Here is a 6000-nt window from a genome sequence, read left to right as displayed (position 1 = left end):
TCCTGATTCCTGCCCCATTCTCTGTTTAGTGAAAGAAAGACAAGCAGCCTGTCTGGGGCCCACTCCAAATCTCAGCCTTGACAAGGGTACTTCCTGATGGGATGCAAACCACATAATCGCACATCAAAATATCATGTTAAACCCAGCCCAGGCCAATATAATTCAAAAGGATTAGGCAAGTTGTGGAAGATGGGTCTGTCAATGGCTATTTCAGTATTCAATTTGGGGGAAGGAGGGGTGGCCCCCAGCCGCTCAGCTTGCACCCCTGCGGGGGGAGGAGCGACAGAAGGTCAGGGGCACCCAACAGGAAGTCAGGGGGCAGGACCCCCATAGGCGCCTCTGCAGCTACAGGCCTGATTCAGTACAAGAAACCTTAATGGGTTTGGGGAAGCTGTACACGGAAAAGGGCTCGCCTCTACATCTCCAAACTCAACAGGCTGCTGACTCCTAAGGGCTCGGGAAGAAAAGAGCCTAGGCGGGCTTCCTTGTAAAAAAAAAGGCGACAGAACAGTCTTTCGTTTTCTTCTGAAACGCACCAAACCCCCGGCACGGAAGGGCGGAGCAGGCAATCCCAGTTAGTTTCGCTTTTGCAAAGGCCAGTCGGTCGGAGGGCGCCCCCCCCCCCGGAACGGCCCCGCCCCATTCCCCGAAATGACGTGGCGGGGCCCGGAGGTGGTCCGAAAGTGGCTGGCGCCTTTTCTAGGTGCGGAGGTGAAGCCACGATGAAGCCTGTGCGGTTTGTTTACTGGCGGCAGCTGAGCGGTTCCCGCGACGCGCTTGCACTTTAGAGGAGGAAGGGGCCGCTGCCTCTGGCGGGGCTCTAGCAGCCCAGGTAGGACGGAAGGCTTAGGGGAGGCGTGCCTGTCTCTAGGTATGAACTGGCCATGGCTTTCTTTTCCTGAGGAAGGGAGCAGCTTTGGGAGAGGCGTGGATGTGCAGTTCAAGATGCTTCCTCCCTTTTCGAGTTCTTCCCCTTTGCTACACTCGTCTGATTCTTCTACGCATTAGGGAGGAAGTCGTGAAGGAGATTGCAGCTCTTACCGATGTGCTCAAGGCTGCAGCGACCGTCTCTTTAAAAGGCTGCGTGCAGTCCAATTTGCACTTCCTCTGGTGAGGCTTGCAAAAAGCAGGGGTGAAGCAGCAGGTCGAGAGAGTGAGTTGGTGAGAGAAAGGGAGCCAAGGCGCTTCCCTGTCACCCCTGTGCAGCGTTACTTCCCAGTTTCCTTGGGCTTCGACTGAAGTTGCAAAAGGCTCTCGCTGCAAAATAAAAGTTAGTGGAATCTTTCAGCCTCTGGGGCGGCCTGTAAGAGGATTTGGATTCTGGCTCCTTGTTAAGGGAACGCCTGTTGTTTGCCCCTCCCACGAGATCCCCGACTTTAGTTAGGAAAACCATTTCCCTGCTTCTTCCTTGATCAACATAGGCGATCCTACCAGAGGGGGGTTACTTGGGTTAGTCTTCGTCAGTAAAAGTAAACAGGAGCCATATGGTTCCTTAAAGATAATTCCAGATGGTTGGTCAGCTTGTGGTAGTCCGTGGCAGCAAAAGAGAACAGGAATTCAGTGGTACCTTAAAGATGAAACCATAGATTTGGTGTAGGGATACCAGCCGAGGCCTGGGAATCCCTTGGAATTACAGCTCATTTTCAGACTACAGACATCAGTTCCCTGGAGAAAATTGATGTTTTGGAGAGTGGACACTATGGCATTATATCCTGCTCTCCCCAGGCTCCACCCCCAAATTTCCAGGATTTTTCCAACCCGGATCTGGCCCGTCCTTATTCTCTCCGCCCCCCCATCCCCTGCTGGTGGCCAGGGGGGACCTGGAAACCCTAATTTGGTGTGTGTGTGTATATATGTAGATCGTCAAGTGGAACCTTAACTTCTGTTTCAGTATGAGCTTATGCATGATTACAGATAGATATGTGAAGGGAAAATGGTTGGAATAACCCTGCATCAAATTATATGGTTATACTGATTTCTGGCAATTTCCCTCTGAGAATTTAGGAGAGCTCTCCCCCAAAGTGCTGGTACTCAGTACTAGTGAGTACCACCACGCACAAAAAAAGCTCTTTGTTTATATAATGTGGTTGATCTCTCAGGTGCCAGAGGGGACTCCTGTTTTCTTCAGTCACCTTCCAGGTTAAAACCTTTTTGTTAGTCTTTAAGGCTGCACATGGCTCCTGTTAGCCTTTACATGGTTAATGGTGCCTTAGTGCGTCTGAGTAATGTTGGTGAGGTGATGTATTTATTATTTATTTGATTCATTTATATAATGCCTTTCTCCCCAATAGGGGCCCAAAGTGGTTTACATAATTCTCTTCTCCATTTTATTCTCATCTGTGAGGTAGGTTAGGTTGACAGAGTGTGACTGGTCCGAAGTCACCCAGTGAGTTTGCATGGCACTAGTGGAAATTCAAACCTGCATCTTCCAGATACTAATGCAGCACTCTGAACCACTGACTTATATATATTTGGCCGCTGTGTGACACAGAATGTTGGACTGGATGGGCCATTGGCCTGATCTAACATGGCTTCTCTTATGTTCTTATGTTCTTAAAGTTTGCTTGCTTGCTTCAGAAAATTTGGCCTGCAAAGGAAAAGAATGAGAGCTTTTTTCCATCCCAGAGTTTGCAAACATGCCTCAAAATTGGTAACTTTTTGCCTAATTTTGATCAGTCTGTTATGGGACCAGTCAGGCCCAGGATCTGCTTTCCTGGCAATTCCAAAAGGTTATAGATTTGCCACTGGCAAGGGCATTGAAAATCTTAACCAGAACTGCAAAGCTGAGACCCCACTTAAACAATCTTCAAAGTGTAGGGGCAGGGCACAGAGACAACCACGAAATCATGTGATGCTTCAAAGACTAGTAATTTGTGTGGTATAATGACTGCATCAGACGCATGGCATAATCATTTAGCTGGTAGATATAGATAACCTTTGAAATTTATGGCAAGTGCTGTTGCCAGGGTAGGCATAAACTTCCATGTGACTCTTCCTATTTTGAATAGGTGTTTTCATTGAATACAAGTGCAAACTCCGGTTTACAGTCCTCCCTAGGATCTTAAAGCATTTCCCTCTCTTAATTTTAGGACTGGTGGATTGTGAATATGAAATTTGTACTGTTATGTTATATGGCAAGTATGAGTTCCAGTTTTTTAAAAAAAAACATGACCATGAGTATATTTTTATTGTTTTAGTAATAATAGTGGCACTCTGGATATAATCAAGATGAGTATTTTCCTTTTTAAAATAACAATTGATTTAAATATATTATTTTATTAAATATTATATTTGCTGACAAGCCTTTAAAATAAAGTCACATGATTTCCAAAGACCATGGGACAGTAGTTAAAAAGCATTAGGGTTTTTGGAAGGGTTTTAAACTTCAAGCACCTACTATTTTCTAGTAAATATGAACTTGAAATTCTTTACTTGGATTAATTTTTGTAGCAGTGCTATGACATTTTTAGCTTGTTCTGTTCAAATCATGTATAAACTAGGAAGTTAAAAAGAGGGACTTTGCTGCACCATTAAGGTTTTTTTTGCCTTCCACAAAATTGGTTTAGTTTTAAAATAATTTGTTTACAGTTTGTTCCAGTTTATGAAGTAACCAGAGGGGTTTTTTTTTGTATTATTGCAAAACATACCATTTCGTTTCATGCCTATAAATAAGTTTGTTTGCAATTCAATGCCTTAAGCATTAAAACTGATCAACTTATAAACAAGTGTTAAAATTTTCAACCAATTAAAAACAAGCAATGAACTCAAGACAATGTTAAACGACCATTTACAATCCTTGGAGGTGTTGCATATTACATAAATATTGGCATAGAAGTGAAATTTTTACATTTTCCCTTCCCTATAACATTTGAAGTTCTTCTCTAGAGATGTGAGATCCTGGGGAAAAACTGGACATTTTTTCTCCCTCAGTGCCTTCCCCTCCCTTAGCTGCTTCTGGCAGAAGAATTTGGGGGTAAGCACTGCAAAAAACCTACTTTTAAGTAAAATGCTTCTTAAGGAAAGGGTTTTTTTAACATTTCAAATATATAGCATGAAAAAATCTGAGGACTTACTACATTTTTCCAGTGGAAAAGAAAGACATTTTGGGGAGCACTGGAGAAAACCTCATATTAAATATTTTTATTTAGTGACTTAGAAAAAACTTGGAGTTGCAAAGCATTTCATTAATTCCCAGTGTACATCATGGAAAAGTCTTGAGGAAAAATTGGAAATTTTTGGGGACCACTGGGAAAAAACCCTTATTATGTAGGAAAGGAAAGGTCCCCTGTGCAAGCACCAGTCGTTTCTGACTCTTTCAAGTTTTCACGGCAGACTTTTTATGGGGTGGTTTGCCATTGCCTTCCCCAGTCATTTACACTTTCCCCCCAGCAAGCTGGGTACTCATTTTACTGACCTGGGAAGGATGGAAGGCTGAGTCAACCTGAGCCGGCTACCTGAAAACCCAGCTTCCGCTGGAATTAAACTCGGGTCATGAGCAGAGTTTAGGACTGCAGTACTGCAGCTTTAACACTGCGCCACGTGGCTCCTATGAATATGTAGACATATTCAGTATTTTCAGGATTTGTTTTGTTTAAATGCAAATAATTTTGGCAGCAATTCATACACTGTAATGTGTTTAATGATAATTATTAAAATCCAGTGTTTTCAGTGTTATAAAGTTTTTATCCAAACATGCTTGCAACTGTACATATTATGACTAAACATTGCAGCTGCAAGCATGTTTTAGAAAAATATTATGCTTGAATTTTTTAAAACCGAAAGTGAAAATATTAAATTTTAAAATTCCATCATTCTGCCAAACAGTGCAATTTCATATGCTGGTTATATATCATGCATGTTATGTTGTTCAATTAGGAAAAAGACTTTTAGATATGAAAGTCGCTATTGCATATATTTTACTTTTTCCCCATTAAAAAAAAGCCGTAGGGAAAACATTAATTTCCTATATGGCTTCTAAATTTCTGGAAATTTTCCATCTTGATTAAATTGAAGCAAGGTCACTTTTTTAAAAAAACCCTTTACTCCTTGTTTTTTACTGTTTGGTTCTTGAATGCACTAGTAGTGTCCAGAGGCCTTTGGTCTTCCCAGCCTTCTGAGCTAAAGATCAATTTTTTGCTATTAATGTGAGCAAGGATATACTGTGAGGGGTACAAGGTCATTGTCTAATGTTTTGCGTCCATTATTAACATGTCTTTTAGAGGTGGGTTGTGAAACTGCACCTCTAAAAACTATTGCTGTATCACAAGAAAATTAGAATTGTAATTGTGAGTCAAACCAAGAATAGCTGGAAACCAGCTTTATAGAGAGATTGCTTGCTTTTCAGTAAACTTCAGTAAGCTTTTCAGTGGAACTTCAAAGACTAACAAAAATTATTCCAGGGTTAACTTTTGTGACTCACAGTATGCTTAGTTAGATTCACTTGGTGCTTTTCAGGAGTCCACTTTATCCTCACGATCACCGCTGCCCCATAATGAGTGTTGGAGAGAGTAACTAGCCCAAGGTTACTGCATGAACTTCCTTGGCTAAGTGGGTGTTCAACTCTGAATCTCCTAGATTCTAGTCCTACACTATACCACTCTGGCTCCCCAAAGCTGACCATTCAGTCAAAACAAGCTGTTTAGTGAACTGAGAACATGGATCCTTCACTGGGCTCTACTTGAATGCCAGCTACTCTAATGCCACCTGCAGAAGCACGTTTTAGAAGCTGCTTTGAAAAATACCAGTTGCATACAGGTGAATCCATGAAGAAAGGACTTGTTTTCTTGATGAAGAGGGAAGTAGTTTGGAGCACTATCTAGGAGAGCCAATTTCAAATACCCCCTTTGACACACAGCTTCTTTGGTGACTGTGGGCCAGTCACAGATTCGCAGCCTAACCTGCCTCTCAGTATTGTTGTGAGGATAAAATGGAAGAAGAGAGAGAACTGCCCTGAACACATGAGAAAGATGGGATATAAAATGTACAAGAAGATATTGGATT

At 42.3% G+C, this 6000-nt stretch overlaps 1 protein-coding gene across 1 annotated transcript in view; it reads left to right on the top strand.

The window, feature by feature from the left end:
• Positions 1-651: 651 nt before the first annotated feature.
• The window catches only part of TRANK1 (tetratricopeptide repeat and ankyrin repeat containing 1), a 67977-nt gene continuing 62628 nt past the window's right edge, over positions 652-6000 (top strand). The window contains 1 exon segment of the mRNA XM_060247604.1: positions 652-832. The gene's annotated coding sequence lies outside the window, so the exon portion shown is untranslated.

The sequence above is a fragment of the Heteronotia binoei genome, chromosome 10 (assembly GCF_032191835.1).
Source record: "Heteronotia binoei isolate CCM8104 ecotype False Entrance Well chromosome 10, APGP_CSIRO_Hbin_v1, whole genome shotgun sequence".
Lineage (NCBI taxonomy): Eukaryota > Metazoa > Chordata > Lepidosauria > Squamata > Gekkonidae > Heteronotia > Heteronotia binoei.
Note: the sequence above shows the minus strand (reverse complement) of the source record. Positions and strands in the feature narration are given on the sequence as shown.